Source organism: Peromyscus eremicus, chromosome 17 (assembly GCF_949786415.1).
Source record: "Peromyscus eremicus chromosome 17, PerEre_H2_v1, whole genome shotgun sequence".
Classification (NCBI taxonomy): Eukaryota; Metazoa; Chordata; class Mammalia; order Rodentia; family Cricetidae; genus Peromyscus; species Peromyscus eremicus.
In genome coordinates this window covers 20475400-20495265 of record NC_081433.1, presented here as the reverse complement: position 1 = coordinate 20495265, position 19866 = coordinate 20475400, and positions in this window count along the sequence as shown.

Sequence of the window (19866 nt, the reverse complement as noted above, 5' to 3'; positions counted from 1 at the left end):
ATGACCTCATGAAACTTATAGGCAAACAGATGTTGTAACCAAGACCCAGAAAGACAAATATGATATGTTCTCACTCATAAGTGGATATTAAGAGTAAAGTACCGGATAACCTACCTACAATCCACAGCCCCAGAGAGGCTGATAACAAAGAGAGCCCAAAGAGGGATGCATGGATTTCCCTGGGAACTGGAAATAGAAGAGATCTCCTGGGTAAACTAGGGGCTGGAGTAGAGATGAGGGGATGGGAACTTGAGGGAGTAGGTTGGGTAGGCTGGGTGCAAGAGGCAGTTTGGAGGCAGGATGGGGGCTAGGGAGAAACCTGGTGCCAGGGAAACTCCCAGAAATCCACAAAGATGACCTCAGCTAAGATCCCTAGCAATAGTGAAGATGTTACCTGAATTGACCATCTACTGTAATTAGATTGGTGACTACCTTAATTGTCATCAGAGTGCCTTTATCTAGTAACTGATGGAAGCAGATGCAGAGATCCACAGCCAAGCACTGGGCTGAGCTCCAGGAGTCTTGCTGAAGAAAGGGAGGAAAGACTGTACCAGCCAGGAGGCTCAAGGTCATGATTGGGGAACCCACAGAGACAGCTGGCCTGAGCTGGTGGGGGCACATGGACTATGGACCAACAGTTAGGGAGCTTGCATGGGACCAGCCTAAGCCCTCTGCATGTGGATGACAGTTGTATAGCTTGGTCTGTTTGTAAGACTCCTAGGAGTGAGATCACTTAGCACTTAGCTGGCTTTTGGGAACCTATTCCTCATGCTGGATTACCTTGCCCAGCCTTGATACAGGGGAGGAGCTGAGACCTGCCTCAAGTTGATGTGCCATGCTATGTTCAAGGCCATGGGAGGCCTGCCCCTTTCTGAATGGAGATGGAGGAGGAGTAAGTGGATGGGGAGGGGGTAGATAGGAGTTGGGGGGATGGAATGGGAGGAGAGGAGGGAGGGGAAACTGTGGTCGGTAAAAAAAAAAAGTGATTTTTAGCATATCATGTCTCTCATGCTCATTTTCTTTAATCCTCTTCCCCTTATCTGTTTCAATTTTCATGTATTATTTTTACATAGGGACTAATACCTGACTAATACACTAATCCTATAAAACAAATCTCTAAAATTTTACTAGATTCTAATTTCCCCTCAAAGAGGCTCTTAGTAAGTATCAACCTAAGCTCATGCATGCTCAGGATTGGCAAATACTTCTACATGGTCAGATCATCTGGAAGACACTGATCCCTTCTGGAGTTTTAAATCATCTAATCTTCATTGCTTCCATGCTCTTTCTTGCCTTAACATATGTGAATCTTTAAACTATGTGTGACTTTTTCTTTTGTTGGTGCTACAAGTGTGCTGGCTTGCTGTTGTCTATGACATTCAACTACTGCATGAGTTTTCTCGGCCTTAGTTCTTCAGATGGCAATATTTCCCCTGAGTATAGTCAGAGTTCTAGAAGTCTCAAAAGTGTCTTTTCTGTGTCTTTTTATGTTGTTAACTATTCATTCATGTCTTTTAAGTTCAGAAAATAGTGACTACTACTGATATTAGGTCCATATTTGTCATTGTGCATTTACAAATTCTCTTACCAGGTTGGAGTCAGGGCTGCCTTCATTTTTGTATAAAGCACAGAATGGAGAGCGTCAACCGTGGAGATGCTTTAAAGTGTGAGTTGAGGCCCAGGAATCTTAATTTTAACATAGTTCCTAGGCAACTCTGATATGCTTCATCAACATGAAGGTATTCTGAAATCACTGACGTGATTAAGAAGTAATTTTCTGAGTCACTATTTTTATGATAGAATGCAAGAAACTTCATGGGCTGTAAACAGGAAGGAAGATCAATTTTCAGTTTCCATTTCTAGCAAGTGAGGAAAAATATGTCTTTATAAGATGGGTTAAACCACATCCCAGTATCACAGCATGTAAATCAAAGTAGAGATACTAGAACATAAAAGCTAGGATGGAAAGAATTCTAGTCCTGTAAGAAGAGCCATACCTAACATGTGGCTGTGGTAAGGTCTGCAGGCTGACAAACCACTTCGAGAACTATTCAGAAAAGTGCCCAAATTCTTTTTTTTTCTATTTTTTTTATTAAGAAATTTTCTAGTCACTCCACATACTATCCACAAACCCCCTCCTTCCTCCTCCCACCCCCAGCCCTCTTTTCCAAGCCACCCCGCAACCCCACATTCCCCAAATCGAGGTCTCCCATGGGGAGTCAGCGGAGCCCAGCACAAGTCCCCAAATTCTTGAAGTGGCTATTAGACTTTTTAAATAAAAAGCAGTACTTCTAAGAAGCCCAGATTTGGGGGGATGAGATCATGGATCATCATGTGGGGATGGGCTCCACCAGAATCTTAGGGTCCTGCTATTAGGTACTTTAAAACTAGTGTTTTATGAAAAGGACATAGAAGCTGAGGGCAAACATATGCATTTTTAAAGTAGTTATATAGAAGTAATTTGTTATTATGTGATCTCATTTCAGAAAAGGAGCTTAGTTATTTTTAATAAATTGTTTTTGGTGTCATGTTTCCAAATTTATAATTTTTCAAGTATTAGATTTAAATAATAGCTGATGCTCCCTGAAATAAATAACAACTAAATAATAACTAACTAAATAAATAAGCAATAAATAACTGCTGAAATAAATAATTTAGTGCCCAGAAGTGGCAGAGAAGGCTAGTCAGAGCAGCTTCCAAATATCAGAAGTTTGCCTACTATGAATGGTTGCCATGTGCCCGGTATCACAGGAAATGTGCCCCATGATTCAAAGGCACCAGACCAACAACACTTGATCCCCTGTGCCTGTCTGACTGGTTATGAATGCATACGTCAGCTCTGAGTATTGGAAAAGAAGGACCTGATCCTACTTATTGGAAGACGAAGCATCACAGAAGCTCCATCATAGAAATGAGCATTAACATACTTTTAATATGAGTCACATACGTGGACAAATACATGTAAGGTATTCAGACACAAAAATGTCCACTTACGTTACGGTAGACTCTGAAGAGTTTGATTGTTGCTTAGATTGACATATCTCACAGTACTTAAAATAAAGTAGGGAACGAGGTTGATAACTTAAGAGCTAATTAACTTAAAACATTTTATTTTATGTAGTTTTATAATTAGAAAATACAGCTTGTAACTACTCTTGTTAGTTCCTGTTGTTCCCTTAGACAGTTTCACTTCTACATTTCTGTGAGATAAATGTGCTACCTATTGACTGTGCTAGTGAGGTAACTTCACTCCCACATTAAAAAATTACTCGTTGGCTATTATTATTATAATTTCTTCTTCTTCTTCTTCTTCTTCTTCTTCTTCTTCTTCTTCTTCTTCTTCTTCTTCTTCTTCTTCTTGTTATTATTGTGTGTATGTGCATGTACATATTTGAGAGTTGGCTCTCACCTTTTTCTGTGGAATCTGGGAATTAGACTCAGGTCTTCACATTTTCATTGGCAAGTGCTTGTACCCACTGAGACATCTCACTGACCTGACTTGTACTTTTATGTCATGGATGCATAAAAAAGGTCTTATGTATCTATATGATATCTTAGAACCACAAATGTGAGGAAAGCATACAATATTTTTAAGTGACATTTTAAATAATGCTAATGCTTGGACTTACTCTGAAGATGAATTGGAATCACTGAACAGTTTTAAGTGGAAGAATGGCAAAATCAAGCCTGAAGAAGCTCATCTACGCAGCAGTTAGCATGGGTTAGGAAGGGAGAGCCTGTGAGCAGAATAACAAGTACAGTTACTTTCCGAGACTAAAAATTCTGTGTGAGCATAGAAAACCGATTTTAGACACATTGATGATGCAATTTGTAAAACCTGATGACTGATTAGCTGAATAGAATCTGTACCACCACCACACCAAAAAAGAAAATAAAAGAAAAATCTGAGGATGATCTTACCATTCCAATTTTGTGGTAGAAATAACCAGGAGAGAAATTACATAAGAAGGAACAAATTTATAGCTTAGGAATGAGTTTAGAAAATAACTTTGTGTCCTTTTTCTTTCCCTATCAAGTCTAGTTGGTGCTGTTCAAGTACTCGTTGGTGTAGAGCCTGCTCTGTAGTTTGGGTGACCTATTAGGGGACATACCCTTAAAGGAAACAGATTCTTCCTCTCCCACACGTTGCCATTTGCCAGTAGCTTTCCAGATATAGGCAGGACTTTGTGCCCACTTCTGCCTCCATGCTGAGATTTTGTCTGGCTTGAGTTTGTACAGGTTTTGTACACACTGCATCACCACTGTGAGTTAATTTATGTCACTGCTATGTTGGGTCCATAATACAATTTCCTTATAGTCATTCCCTGGCTCTTACTACAGTCTTTCTGCCCCCTCTTTCACAATGATCCCCAGAGCCTTGTTGGGGAGGAGAGTGGTCTAGATGTCCCATTTAGGGCTGATCACTCTGCAGTCTCTTATTCTCTGTATGGTGACCAGTTGTTGCTTGCTGTCATCTGTCTGCCATTTACTGAAAGTTGTTTCTCTGATAAGGATTGAGTGATATAAACTCCTTTTAGATCATCCGTCTGTCCTATGCAATATGATTATTAACAACACTCTTTTCAGGGAAATCTTTTATATACACAGGTGATACATGGCTTGTGTCTACAGGTTACGACAACTTGTCTGTGCTGCTTCTCCTCCATGGTGACTAACTGCTCTGTCACACTTGTTCCAGATTGCTGGGCACACCAAACTCTGACATCACAGCCCAAACCCACCTTGAAGTCAAGAAAACAAGGTAAATGAGCAAAGCAGAAAGAGGAAAATTTATGGGCAAATTTCAGGGAATGTGGCAAGTAAACAGTGCTTGTCCTATGCTTCACAAATGTACATACTCAACTACTTGCTCTTCTAGCTTCAACATTTTTTAAAGCTTGGAAAATCCAAGCTTTTATAGTAAATACTTAGAGTATAATAATTTGAAAACTAGTTCTAAACATAGAAACAAATTGCAATTACAATGTTCTGATATAGAAGCAAAATTCAAGTAGATCTCTATGAAATATCCATCAACTCCACATTCACAGCCCTTCTGTCTCAATTCATTATGTTCTGCCTGTTGCTCTTTCTACTAAGTAGAGTTGTCCACTGTCACCATCAGCAGGCCTACTCTCCCTGACACCCATTAGTACCCCTGTGTATAACTGAGCACTGTATTTGCAGAGCCAAGCTTCCCTTCTTGCTCAATTTCAGAGTGCCAGAGACAGAAAAGGTGTATTGCAAATTACACTATGACTTCTAAGGAGAACATACATTTTTATAATACAAATTGTGGGTATCAGTTTCAACTTTCTTTTTGTGCAGGACCGGCACAGCAAGAGTGGGAAGGATTCAGATGAGCATCGGGACTGAGAGTTAATAAGCAAACCCTGATGAAACCTCTTATGTAAACCTAGGTTCTAATCTCACCTCTGACATTTCTTAGCAGCTTGAACTTCTTTAAGTTCCTTAGACCCATTTAGTTTTCATTTTTTATATGCAAAATGAAGCTAATGATAAAAGATTGTTATAAAGATTAAATTAGACAATATAAAAGAATGAACTAAGTAATCAGTGATATTGAAACCTTGGGAATTATTATGAGTGGTGTTTTTAATATTTAAATTCAAACTTGCCTTGAATTTCATGTTTTATTAAAATTACTTATTATTCCTTTTTTGTGTCATAGAATGGAATTAAAAAAGACTGTGTACATAAAGAATAACCAGGTCTCATAATAGTTTGATTGCAAATGAGTATAGAAACCTGATACAATAGATTCAATATTTTATTTTTTTTTAATATATTTGCTGAAGATGTACTATGAGCCAGTACTACTCTAGATACTCAGGACTTAGGTATAAACAGAATCCACAGTGAAGTAGTGTCTTCTATATATGACAAGAAAGATTCACCCATACAACCTCAACAATATGATCTCCTAAATAAGACCAGCATAGTAACACCATTTGACATACCAGTGTATACCAGGATGGAGCTCTGCTCCATTCACAGATGAATAGACAGTGAATTAATGGCTGATAAGAGAGGTAGAATCAGTCTTCTCTAGGGATGAGTTCTGTGATAGGTTATCCAGTCCCACATGGTCATCCCTAAACACACATACAAGCCATACTTTATAGATTCAGTTCCTTACCACCCTGCCTTTTCATTAACTGTCTCAATCTTGGTCCTGACTTTGCTCACTTATACCTGTAGCCTTCTCTGCCTGGGACATGCCTCACCCCCAGCTCTGTGGGATGTATTCCTACAGCAATGTTTCTGGTTACATACTACTCCCTCCAAGCTTTCCTGACTCTGCTCTCTGAAAGAGCTCCTCTCTCACCTACTGTAACTTGCTCTTTTCCACATTGTGTCTTTATTTGGTTTGGCTTAAAACACTTAGTCACATGGTAAATTATGTACTTGTGTGCCAACAATCTGTCTCTGTCTCCTTAGAAATATCAGTTCCATCAAGACAGGCTCTTTGTCTACATTTTTAAAAATATTTAAAAAAAAATGGTTTGAGAATTCCATACATGAACTGCATCTTTGTTCTTAGTTCAAGATTATTTTTGTTGATCTCTTGCTGGAACAAGCCATCTGAGCCCCAGAGAATGTGCTGTGTGTCTTCTTTTCATTCCTGTGGATCTGTTCCTTCCTCTGCTCCTTAGTTCTCACCTTGAGAAACTACCTGTCACTGGCAAAGAGAAGTTCTCTTTCATTGGGTTTTCTTTTGCCTTTTCAATGTCCAGGGAACTGGAGGGTAGAAGGTATTTGTGGCCGGGGCAATGGCCTCCTCACAGGGACACTATTATGGAGTGTTCGTCTTCAATAAAGCTCAGTCAATACACTGCATAAAGCTTATCACTCTAACATCTTATGGCTTATGGAGGCTCTCCTTTATGCTTCGCAGGGAATTAACCCTGTAAATGCCTAACTCTGTACAGTGCAGTTCCTTTAGGGTTTACAAATAATTTCTTTATTAAGCTGTTTCAGTGGCACCAGCCCACCTTCTTCCTGGGCCACTGACTGGCACAGAAATGATTGTTGAAAGGGGTAGATTGGCTCTTATGGAGTCCTAATTTAACAAGAGAAGCATGCAGACTAGGATCTAACATTGGTTTTCTTTAAAGTATCTGCAAATGTCACACTCATGAAACAAGTATTAATCACTGTACAGATCCTAGCATGAGGGAAGAGACTCCAAATCTTGAGATCAGTTCAAATGACTCTCCCATAATTCTGCGACAGATGCTGAAATCTTATCCAATACGTGAGTTAAGTTGTGGCATTTCATAAGAAGTGGCATGAAACCAAGGAGTTGCAGTAGAATATAATTGAATATGTTTGAATAGGCTGAAATGTGGCACTTGCTAACTTGGATTGCTTTCTGTGCTGACTAGTATTATGTCAATTTGACATAAGCCAGAGTTATTTAGGAAGAGGGAACTTCAGTTGAGAAAATTCCCCTACCAGATTGTCCTGTGGGGAATTTTCTTGATTGGTGACTAGTGTGGGAGGGCCAAGCTCACTGTGCGCAATGCCATGCCTGGGGTGGTGGTCCTGGGTACTATAAGAAAGCAGGCTGAGCAAGCCATGGAGAGTAAGTCAGTAAGTAGTATTCCTCCATAGTTTCTGCTTCAGTCCTAGCTTCTAGGTTCCTGCATTGAGTCCTTGCGCTGACTTCCCTCAGTGATGGAGTATGACCTGAAAGTTGTAAACTGAAATAAATCCTTTCCTTCTCGAGTTGCTGTTGGTGAGGCATTTTATCACAGCGCTAGAAACCCTAATTAAGCAGGGTGTGGTGACACACACCTTTATTTCCAGCATTTGGGAGGCAGAGGCAGGCTGATCTCTGTGAGGTCAAGGAAAGCCTAGTCTACATAATGAGTTCCAGGACAACCAGGGTTATATAACATGATCCTGTCTCAATAGACCCTTAATTAAGATACTTTCTAAGTTCTCAGTATGAATACCCTTTTCCTCCTAAGCTGTATACATTTTGAAGGTTCATAATAGGGAGGGGCACGTGATCTGTTCCCTCCATCAGAGGACACTCAGCTACTTGAGTAACTCCTAGGGTGGGATGTTAAGCCTCCATTTTTATGGAGTAATATAAAAGATTATCCTATAGTGTAGGATGGGAATGAAGAGGAATTTTAATTTCATTTGATGCAAACAGTGAAACGTTGCAGTAATATAAACCTCACATTAACAATGATGGTTTGGGTCAACAAACAGAAAACAAAGCAATAAAGAGGGTCCAAAGAACTTCAGTAGATTATGAAATAAATCAAGTGAATTTGGACACAGGTGATAAGAATAGAAAATCTTTGAGGCATTTACTGCATGTGGGTTCTATCTAGGAATCCTTGAAGAGACACCTTAATAAATACCAGTGAAGGAATGTTAAAATGAGTGCTTCCATGGGCAATATATAAAAATTCTATCTGGATAACACTACAGTCTGAAATAAATTAATGGGAAATGGCTTTCAGATATTGAGGCTACAAGGAGTTAATTTTCACAGGTGAAGAGAGAGACCGCCATGTCAGTGATGAATGGGCTCGTTGGAAATGTACTTAAACGTGGGCTCAAGCAAATGAGCCATGCTTTTATTAACCACTGTGAGCCAAAGGCAGACCAGGATATATGAATGCTTCAGCTAAGCTAACCATGATGGACCTTGCAAACCTTAGTTAATATTTCTTGGGGGAAGATAGAATCTGACTGCTAGAATTGGCATTCAAGTTTTCCTTTTTCTTTACTTTATTTTTTTCTTAGTTTTGCTTCAGAGCTCAACTTTGCTCTCAAATTGCATATTGCACTCACCAACCCATGAGCTTCCATTTAACCAGATTCATCCTTTTCCAAGGCGAAGTTGTCACTATCCCACCTATTGTTACTGAAGCATATGTCCCCGAGAGACCTTAACTTAGCCTCCTTCTAGTATTTAGAATCTACCCTAAATAGACTTCCAGTAGCATATTCTTAATGAAGGCAAACCCCAGTGCTTGGACATACGACTTTAGTAAAAACAATTGCCTGAAATTTTCATAATGTCATTTTTTTTTTGTTTTTTTAGTGCTGAGTAATACTCCATTGTATAAATTTTCTTTATCTATTCTTCAGTTCAGGGGCATCTAGGTTGTTTCCAGGTTCTGGCTATTATGAATAATGCTGCTATGAATATAGTTGAGCTAATGTCCTTGTGGTATGATTGAGCATCCTTTGGATATATGGCCAAGAGTGGTATATCTGGGTCTTGAGGTAGATTGATTCCCAATTTACTGATAAACCACCATACTGATTTCCAAAGTAGCTGTACAAGTTTGCACTCCTACCAGCAGTGGAGGAGTGTTCCTCTTACTCCACATCCTCTCCAACACAGGCTGTTGTTAATCATCCTGAGTGAAGTAACCCAGACCCAGAAAGGCAAATATAGTATATAATCACTCATAAGTAGATAAGAGATGTAAAGCAAAGGATAACCAAGCTACAGTCCACAGCCACAGTGAAGCTATATAATAAAGAGGACCCTAAAAGGGATGCATGGATTTCCCTGGGAAGGGGAAATAGATGAGATCTCCTGGGTAAACATGGGGGTAGGGGGGGAGGAATGGTAGGATGGGAACATGAGGGATCAAGTTAGTCCAGTTGGGGGCAGGATGGAGGGGAAGAGTACTGAAAGAGATACCTTGATAGAGGGAGCCATATGGGGGTTAGAGAGAAACCTGTACAGAGAACAGAGAACCTTTATCCAGTAACTGATGGAAGCAGATGCAATAATCTCCAGCCAAGCACTGAGCTGAACTCTGGGAGTCCTTCTGAAGAAAGGGAGGAGAGATTGTACTAGCCAGGGGTGTCAAGGAACCCACAGAGACATCTGACCTGATGTAATGAGCTCACCGACTTTGAATGACAGCTAGGGAGTCTGCATGGAACTGACCTAGGCCCTCTGCATGTGTATGACAATTGTGTAGCTTGATCTGTTTGTGGGGTGTAGCTAGAGTTTTCCTGCCTGGCCCACAGTCAGGACAAATCTCTCTCACCTGCCAGTCTCATAGCCACTCAGACCCAACCAAGTAAACACAGAGACTTATATTGGTTACAAACTGTATGGCCGTGGCAGGCTTCTTGCTAACTGTTCTTATATCTTAAATTAATCCATTTCTATAAATCTATACCTTGCCACATGGCTCGTGGCTTATCGGCATCTTCACATGCTGTTTGTCATAGTGGTGCCTGGCAGTGACTCTGACTCAGCCTTCCACTTCCCAGCTTTATTCTCCTCCTTGTCCCCCCTATACTTCCGGCCTAGCCACTGGCCAATCAGTGATTTATTTATTGACCAATCAGCAACACATTTGACATACAGAACATCCCACAGCAGTGGGGCCCCCGGAAGTAGGATCAAGATGTGTCCCTGGCACATGAGCTGACTTTATGGAACCTATTCTCCGTGCTGGGATGCCTCCCCCAGCCTTAATGCAGGGGGAGGAGCTTGGTCCTGCCTCAATGTGATATACTATGCTTTGTTGACTCCCATGGGAGACCTGCCCATTTCTGAACAGAGGAGGAGTAGATGGGGGAGATAGACAGGAGATGGGGGGAGGGAACAGGAAGAAAGGAGGGAGGGGAAACTGTGGTTGGTATGCAAAATAAATGAAAAATAATTAACAAAAAATTGATTATATAAATGACATTAAATTGGGCCTGCAGAGATGGCTCAGCTGTTAAAGGCTGTGTTCACAATCAAAAATAAATTAAATTAAATTAATTGCCACCTGCATACACCATAACTACCCCGCCAGTTCTGTTTCATTATAATTAGTAGTTTCTACTTGTTCCCCCGCACTATTTTGTCTTCTTTTGAAATTCTACTTGTGCATTTCCCTTCTTTAAGAAACTGTTTTATGTGATAAGAGTTTTTTGCTTGCATGTGTGTATGTGCACTGTGTGTGCCTGGAACCCATGGAGTCCAGAAGAGGACATCACACCCTCTGGAGCTGGAGTTGTGAATCACCATGTGGGTGCTGGGAACTGAATCAGCCAGTGAGTGCTCTTAACCATTGAGCCATCCCTCCAGAGCCAGTGTTGGCCTCTGGATGTGTTCCCTAGGCTATGCCATTTGTCAGTTTGTCTGTTCTTATGCTCGTGTTAGTGAATATGCTACTGTTTATATGTGTTACGAACAGTACCATGTTATTGAGAGTTGTGTTTTATGATGTAGTAATATTATGATGCACAGTTTTTCATACCAGCCTTTAGCACACCCCATGTAGTCTTTTTTTAAATTTATTTTTTTAAGATTTTTTTTTCATTTTACATACTACTTTCAGTTCCTCCTCCCTCCCCTTCTTCTGTCCCCCTACCTCTGCCCATCCCACCCCCCATCCACTCCTCAGGGGAGGGGCTTGGTCCTGCCTCAACAAATTATGCCATATTTTGTTGACTCCCCACGGGTGGCCTTGCCCCATGTAGTCTTGACCTTCATATATTTTAAAAAATTTAATAATCAGCATAGAAAAATAATTGAGAATTTGATTAAAATTTCACTGTATTTGTAGAACAGCTTGGATTGATTTGACACCTCCATGGTATGATGATATTATAAACATAATATTCCCTCCAGTTATTTATGCTCTAGAAAGAGCATAGATATCTTGGTGAGGATTTTTAGCCTCTTTCTTTTGGGTCCAACATACCTTTGGTAAGATTTACTCTTAAGTATTTTGCGTGTTGTGTGACTATTTGAACATTTATATTTTCTTGTCATTTATTATGGATCTATAGGAACACAAAAGATCTTTACATACGATTCATTTCAAATGCTTCAAGTCTATTATTTGTATGTATAATTTATGTAATAAACTCTGTAATATATTTTATGTCAGTTCTTTGTTGATGGCGTAGGACTCTTTTTAAGTAAACAATCACAATCGTCTATGAATAACGATGGTTTTGTTTTTTGTTTTTCAAGCTTTGTCCTGCACTTCCTTATCTTATTCATCTGACTGATGGGTATGACACATCAGGAGAAGCAATGTCTGAGGCACTGAGGACTCAACAGCAAAAGTAAAAATTTTAAAGTTTTGCTAGGTAATAGAGATGATATAGAAGCATGAAATTTTTCTAAAGCAGGGTCTTGAAAGTTGTGTCCAAATAAAAAAAAAGATATACAAATTTACTTGTATTAAAAGGAAAACTCTTGATAATAAAAAATGCTCAAAGAAAATGGGAACATGAAAGTATAAGCTATAAATTGAAAAGTTTATGCTGTAGCACATACAATTGTAAGTAAAAGTCAGTCACTGGCTCTTTAGGATATAGGAGACTATTCAATATAATATTGGAATGAGAAGGCATTCATTTCACAAAGAAGAGTTGTTGATGTTCATAATACTACTTAAGTTTAAGGTTGCATGTGAGGAAAAGAACTGCTGTGGAAGGATACATGTGCCTGGACAAGCACAGGGCTAAGGTCACTGGGAGATGTGCTAATTTAGTCACTGTTAGAAGTTTAAGCCCAATTATTGATTCCCCATCCAGTGGTTAACAGATGTGCCTCTCAATGTAGCCCTTAGACTTCTTAAAACTATTTCTTTTATGTTTCTGAGATTGTAATAAAATGTTTTGTGTTCCACCTTCCATTTCCTTCCTCCAAACTCTCCCATATACTACTCCTTCCTTCCTGTCAAATTCATGGACTCTATTTTCATTACTTCTATTTCATGATTTGAAAGATTCTTCCATTCCTACCCCAGGATTTTGATCTTATGAAGATGCATGATTTAGTTTAGGATTCTAAAGTTAACTTAATCAGAAAAATCCATATCATACATATTCTTTTTTTCCTTTTTTGGGGGACAGAGTCTTGTATAGCTGAGGATCATCTATGACTCACAGTGGCTGTAGTTGGCCTTGAATTCTGATCCTCTTCCCTCAGCCTCCCAAGCACTGGAATTATCTGTCTGCACCACCATGATTGGGCTGCATCTTTTCTTAGACAGTGAGGAACATCTTTCCCTCTGAATACCTCAAATTACTTGTCAAATTATACCAAAATAGTGTAGAGAGGTATCAGGCCCTAGGACAGAGGTAAAAGGTGTTTGAAATGGAAAGGGTAGTAGAGTTCTTGAAACTGAGTACATTGAAGGACAGAAGATTAAAAACCATTGTCTGATGGACGGCATGGTTGATGAGTGAGTCAATTCAATGCCTGTTTGCTATGTCTCACAGCAGATCTAGAACTGGGCACCTTCTGTGTCATATTGCTACTCTTTACCCACTGAGTGAATCTAAGAGCCAACCAGTGACTGTTGCTCTACTGCCGACGCCTAGAGTTGCTGGTGTGTGCTTGGTTAATGGCTCCCCAAGAAAGGTACCAGTCACTTCCAAATCTTTTCAGTGAAAAAGGTCTTCCCTGCAAAGAGACACAAGAATGGCTCCTACCAGGTACCCTCCCTGGGATTCCCAAGGAGGCATCTGAGTCACTGGGATCGTTGTTTACAGTGGGAAGAGGGATTCTAGTAGGTGGGAGGTGCAGATGAAGCAACAGTATACACCTGTAAACCATGCATGAGTTCTTCAGTGCCCAGAGGAACTCTGCTCACTGCCTTTCACCTACACTGACATAGTATGTTTAATTTTATCCCACAATCATGTGAATTTGTTTTTGTTCAGCTCCGTCCTCCTTACAGTTAGTTTCTTTGCAGACTGCTTTTAATTAAACTCCTAATATATCTATTTAAGGCCTCCCCAGACTGATTAATCAAATGCCACTAGGAAACTGAAATTCCATCATAAAACAGTTACTAATGTGTAAGGGGGGATTATTAAATTGCTGTTTTATTGCCCAAATTGACAAAGATCAGTGATGAAGAGTGAGCACGCGGGAGTCGCGTGGCAACGTGCTCATCTAATTAATGAAGTGACAGCTTTATGCTGTGAAGTAGCAAAAGGACTTGACAAGACTCATGGCTTTCCTTACCAACTAGAGCAGCTGGAACGCTGTTTCTTAACATCCTCAGAAGCTTTGGCAGTAATATATTAACCTTGTAGCACTTAAGGAAGGAAGGAGGGGCAATTAGCTTCCCCACGTACTGTCAGAAATTCCAGTATTCCTCTGTCTCCACCTAATTTGCTAGCATCCACTCTCCCATCCTATACAATGCAATCAGTTATCTCTAATGTGAAGCTTCTTGTCCTGTTGGATGAAGATTAGAGAAATGAACAAATAATGACATGAATTTCCTCAGGAAGCAAAAGAAATAGAAGCTTAAGGCATGGACAGTTTATTAATGATTCTGAACTTATAAGCCATAAGATATGAAACAGCAGAGAACTTATTCTGAATTAATTAGACATGAATAACACCACTGAATGTTTTTGATCTTTAGACTATCAGATGACAAGTCAGGCAAGTTAATCTGCATTTTTAGTAGGTTATTATTTTATTTGAATTATTGGTCTTGGCTACTTCTGTTGCTCGGCTAAATATTTTGGCATTGGTATGTTTGGATTCTGCTTAGATAGGCAAGGAAGAGCAGATGGACTCTAGAACTCTTGAGTCTCTGAGAATCTCTAGGGATCAGAGGAAAAACAGTTTGCTCATTTTGAGGACTAGGGAGTCCAAGACAGACAGGCGATGTGGTCCTCCAAAGGCGGACTCACTTCTGAGAGTTGGCTAGTCTCCTCGTCCATTGTTCCCCCTCCAAGCATCCTCCGTTAAATTACAGCAGGAAACATCTGCCTCTCTCATGCTTGTTTCCAAAGCTGACATTGCTAGGTGGAGCCTCAATCAGATGTAACCCCAGGGTTATAAGCATGAAGCTGGCTTCTGGAAACCAGCAGTTTCCGAAGGTAAACGATTATAAATGTAAATTTGAACTCCCCATGGGGCTTCTTTGCTGAGAAGGATTTGTGGGCTTGGCACAGCTCTGTGGTAATTATCTAGACTTGAACATGGTTTCTGTTTCAAGGGGAAAGACATTTGGCAGCGGTTTTTGCAGGCGCTAAAAGGCCACATCATTTCTTTCCCAAGGATGCCAAATCCTCTAATTTCCAGACCTAAAATGTCAGTTCTCCTCACTCACCAGCATGCTGGTCTCCACCAGCTTTGGGGAACAGGTATGACTTTTTCTGGAACAGTCACTTCAGGAAAGCAGAGCGGCTGCAACCTGGCAGAATGTCTTGCGTCCCTGGCATATCATTTATGCCAGTCCATGTGGGATGGCTTTCAAACCTCCACAGCCAAACATGTGCTGCCCTTGAAGGGATAGACTGTAGGTACTGAGCAAACAACACCAAGCTTTCTGTCCAATCCACTTCAAGGATTCATACTTTTTGATCTTAAGTCAGCAAAGGGAGCAACACGAACAGCATTTTATTTTTATTTTAAGCATCTACTATGTGCCAAGTCTTGTGTTACCCAATGCCCATGGTAAAAACAGCTCACAGTCTTTAAAGGTTTGTGGTCTGTAGTAACACATTTATAATACGAAAAGCGTGTAAGTCTAAGCAAAACCGAGAGGTAGAGTGTGGGGTGTAATGCATTCGCTTATTCAAGCAACTCATAGTGGTGTGTCAGGATTCAGACAGGGCTAATTTACTGTTTTAAGAAGCACACAGATGATGATGAATGCATAAGACAAATATGCCATCCAATATTCATCCAACAAATGTTTATTGAGTACTTTGTATAAGGCAGCCCCTTGGCTATGTGCTATATGCTATATGATGCAGCTATCACACCAAGAAGCTAAATAGGGATCCTTCTCTCAAGGGGTTCATTGTCATGCACTCACTCATGTAAACAGTTCACAGTGCTAAGGTGAAACAAAACACAACTGTGAGTGGGATTTAAAGAAAAATTATCTGATGTTTGGTGTATCTATGTGGCTGAAGAAATCACTACCTTTGTTTGAGCCTTGCAACAGGGTTGTGGTGACTAAAGGCAATTAACACAAGCACAGTACCCACTGCACTGTCAGATACCTGGGAATTATTAGGAATTAATTACAGATATAAATGGGAATTTTTATTGCAAAGTAAACAATTCCAGGGTTTGAATGACCTAAGATGGGTTTGAAGGCTAAGATTTGTCAGGAATGAAAAGAAGCAATATGTTCAAAACCCTAGGAGTTTCAGAAAGCTGGTCGCTGTGTTCAGGCTAGAACACAGTGCTATGGGTGGAATATGGTGCTCGGGATGAATAAACACAATGGAGAAAGATTAAGGTGGGCAGGAAAGCCTGATTATGAGAGCCCACTATGTCATACTATGAAGCTGGGATTTTTTTTTTTTTATCTTGAAGATGATGGGAGACACTGGATCGTAACTGCAAGACTGCTTCTTAAAGCAGTAGTGCTAAAGGTAAGCTCTGATCACTGGGAAGGATGCAGACTGTAGAGCCAATAGCCTGGGATGAAACAGTTGAGAGGCAGGAGCAGAGCTTTCTGAGGTAATGAAGATGTCACTGGCTGACATAAATGAGCTTTGTCTCTTGTTTGTTCTGGAGTGGCCCAAGAGGCCACGGCTTTATGGTAGAATTCCAGTAGTGTCTAGTGTCCAAACCCAGTAATTTTCTTCTTTAAATTGCTTCTGATGGTTTGATGTCTGTCCTTGAGAAACTGTCTGTTAATATTACTTATGCTTTAGAGGAAATAAAGATGCTTCACTTGCTGTTACTGCTATGATTGTGATGGTCCATATTTGCCTGCAGAATCTTGGCGGCTTTGTTACACTTGGGGTGACTATGCCTAGCTCTGTACATAGCTATGCTTTTGCTTCTCAAACTCAAAGCCAATCACAGTTTGAAATGTCTAGTAATTTCACAGAAGATATCCATGATATGTGCTTGAAACTGGGCTAGTATGGTCGGATGTGGCTTGCTGTGGATGTTTGTTGAGCATTACTAGGTGGAGGCAGACACGCACCAGGCCCAGCTAGAGTGGTTGTTCCTGTACTTAGTCCTTCAAAGCCATCTTCTCTTATAATTTAATTCAAATATTAGTCAGTTTTGAAACATTCTAATTATGTTGGCTTATTTAGGAAATTCAATTTTTTTCTCAGCTTTCTGAAAGCAGTATATCCCCTAAAACCTTATTTTGTTTTCCATGCTCCCCCGACTTTCTTTACATCTTTGACTGATCGATGTCTTATGAAAATCTTTTTCTAATGTTACAACATCTGGGTCATACATGCTACATAGGAAGTTGAGGCAGGAAGATCACTGGAGTAGTTCAGGACCAATTTAGGCAACATAGTTGCCTCTGAAAAATAAGTAAATAGTAACTTCTCTGATTAAGGCTGAGAGTAGCATGTGTCTGTGAGTATAAATGTACATATTTAGAAGGCAGCTGGGGAACATGTCAACTTAGCTAAATAATAATAGTCAGTACCCTGCAGGCCTAAATTCCATCTTGATTTCTCTGTATCTTATAATTAAGATGTATGAAGTCTTCAGCAATAGGGTCTTACAAACTTTTTCTGATGGTCAACCCAGAGGAATGGCAAGAGACTCTATTGATTTGGGGGTCGCCAGGGCCTCTTAGACTAAGAACTCACAAGGCACTTTTATTCCCAATGGCAACCAATGCAGGTATGAATGGCTGCTCAAGATGCTGAGGATAAGAGACAGTTGAGTAATCAGCAAAACAGAACATTTATACCACTCCACCTAAGCTTCAGGGAACATTATAGAAGAAGGGAAGATGAAAGAATGTAAGAGCTGGAAGATGAGGATAAGTTCTAGAAAACATTGTCTTCTGGGCATGATACAGAAGTGTCATAGAAGGTGCCTACACTGGGCCTGCATAAGACTGGTCTATCAACCAACCGTCAATCATGGATTGGGGTGGGGCAACCGTTACCTTAAGTTGTGACTCTACTGGCTAACCTGCCACACTCTAGTTATCTCCACACCCATGATCACACAAACAGCCTTAGTTGAACTTAGTAGAACACAACACATAACCAAAAGACATGACTGTGGGAAATGGACTTGCTGGGGAAAGTAAAAAGGGTAGGAGGGAGATAAGGGAGAGTGGAGAGTAACAAGAATCAGAATCCACTATACACTTGTGTGAAACTGTCAAAGAATAAATTTATTAAGAAGATAAAAAAGAAAAAGAAAAGAGTAAGTAAATAAACAGGTGCTGCAGAAGTAATTCAGTCAGTGACATGTTCACTATGCAAACATGGAAACCTCAGACCAGCCCTCAGACCTCACATAAAGAAGACTCAAGTGATAGATAATCCTTGTAGACTTGACTGGATCTGGAGTTAACTAAACCACAGAAACAAGAGGCCCATGGGATTCTGAGAGATGGAAAATGGTAGATGACATCTGAGGAGTAAATCTTGGAGTTGACCTCAGGTGTGCACATGCACACACACATGCATGTGCACATGCACCTAAATACAGGTGTGCACACAGAGATAAACAGGGAAACAGAAAAATAAATTAAATAGATGTAGTATGTTATGGATCTTAAATATGAATCTACAGAAAAGGGCTAGAGAGTGTCTGAAGATCAAATTCAAGTTACTCAGCTTTCTATTATCCCAAGTTCACTTCCGTTTTCATGGCAGTGAAGCATCTGGGATCCTCGATCCTGAGCCTTCACTGTGTCCTATGTTCTGTCAGAATGCTGCTCCTTCTTTCTGCAGCCATCCAGGACCCAGCTCTCGGGTTTGCCAAGACAGCTGTCAGTCACCATTTTCCATCTTTCAGAATTCCGATGGGCCTTTTGTTTCTGGTGATGTTCCTCTTCCACAGTCTGTGAACTAGGGAATTATTGGGTTTCATGAGGGAGAAAATCATCTTGTTCAAGTATAAGGTTTATGTTTTAAGTATTTGTAAGTGTTTCATATAAAAATTATCAAAGCAATTTACTGTTGTGAAGAAAGATACTCCTGTGAGGCATGTGCTACCATTTAAGCCTCCAAATCCTAGAAATAGTAAAAAGGTGTTTATTAAACATGAAACAGAGTTCCTCTCTGTGGCCCAAAGGTTATGGTGGGAGCCTGACCTTTAGGATGGTTTCTTTGTTTATTCTGGGGTGTAATACTTTGGCTGAGATTCTTGATATTTCAGCGTTTTGTTACACTATGTTAGCATAGTTCTGAATGTGCTTTACATTTGTCCATTTGTTTACTCAGTTAATATTTATAACTGCTACTCTGTGTCATGACTTTCAGCTGCCTTTTTATACGATGCAGGGAAGGAGGTGCCTGTATGCTGCAGGGAAGGAGGCACGTGTGTGCTGTCCCTGTTATTAACAACATAAGAACTAGGTTGTGGTCCTCCTTCCTCCTCAGGATCATCAGGGGCAGGTCTGCAAAGTGGGAGGAAGTCAAAGTGGGGAACAGGGTTCGGATAATTGTAGATTCAATGGAGATAACCCTCCAAGAGATGACTACAGTGAATCAACTTTACTCCAGAGTGTAGGGAATATGTAGGATTGGGAAGCTAGGGCGACAAACTAATTTGCATTAAGTGGCACGCTTCTATCATAAGGCTTGGTTAGTGGCAGGATGGTCCCATGAAAAGAGCTAGAGCATACTATTTAGTTATCATGTGGTCCATAGGGGAAAGAGTGTTTACAAGGAAGTATTTTAGGGGTCATGCTTGAGATAAATCATGCATCCAGGCCTAGAAGACATCCTCCAAATAATGGCAGGTAGAGAGCAGGAAGCCCATTGTGAGATGAGGGATTCCTCCAAGTTGTTGAGCTTAGAGAAAGCTGCCAGGCTCTGGTAGACTGCAACCTCCGATCATCAGGGCCTCCCAACACTAGCTGATGAGGTTGGGATATGGCTATATCTCAAAAGATGTGACTCCTCTCCAAGTCT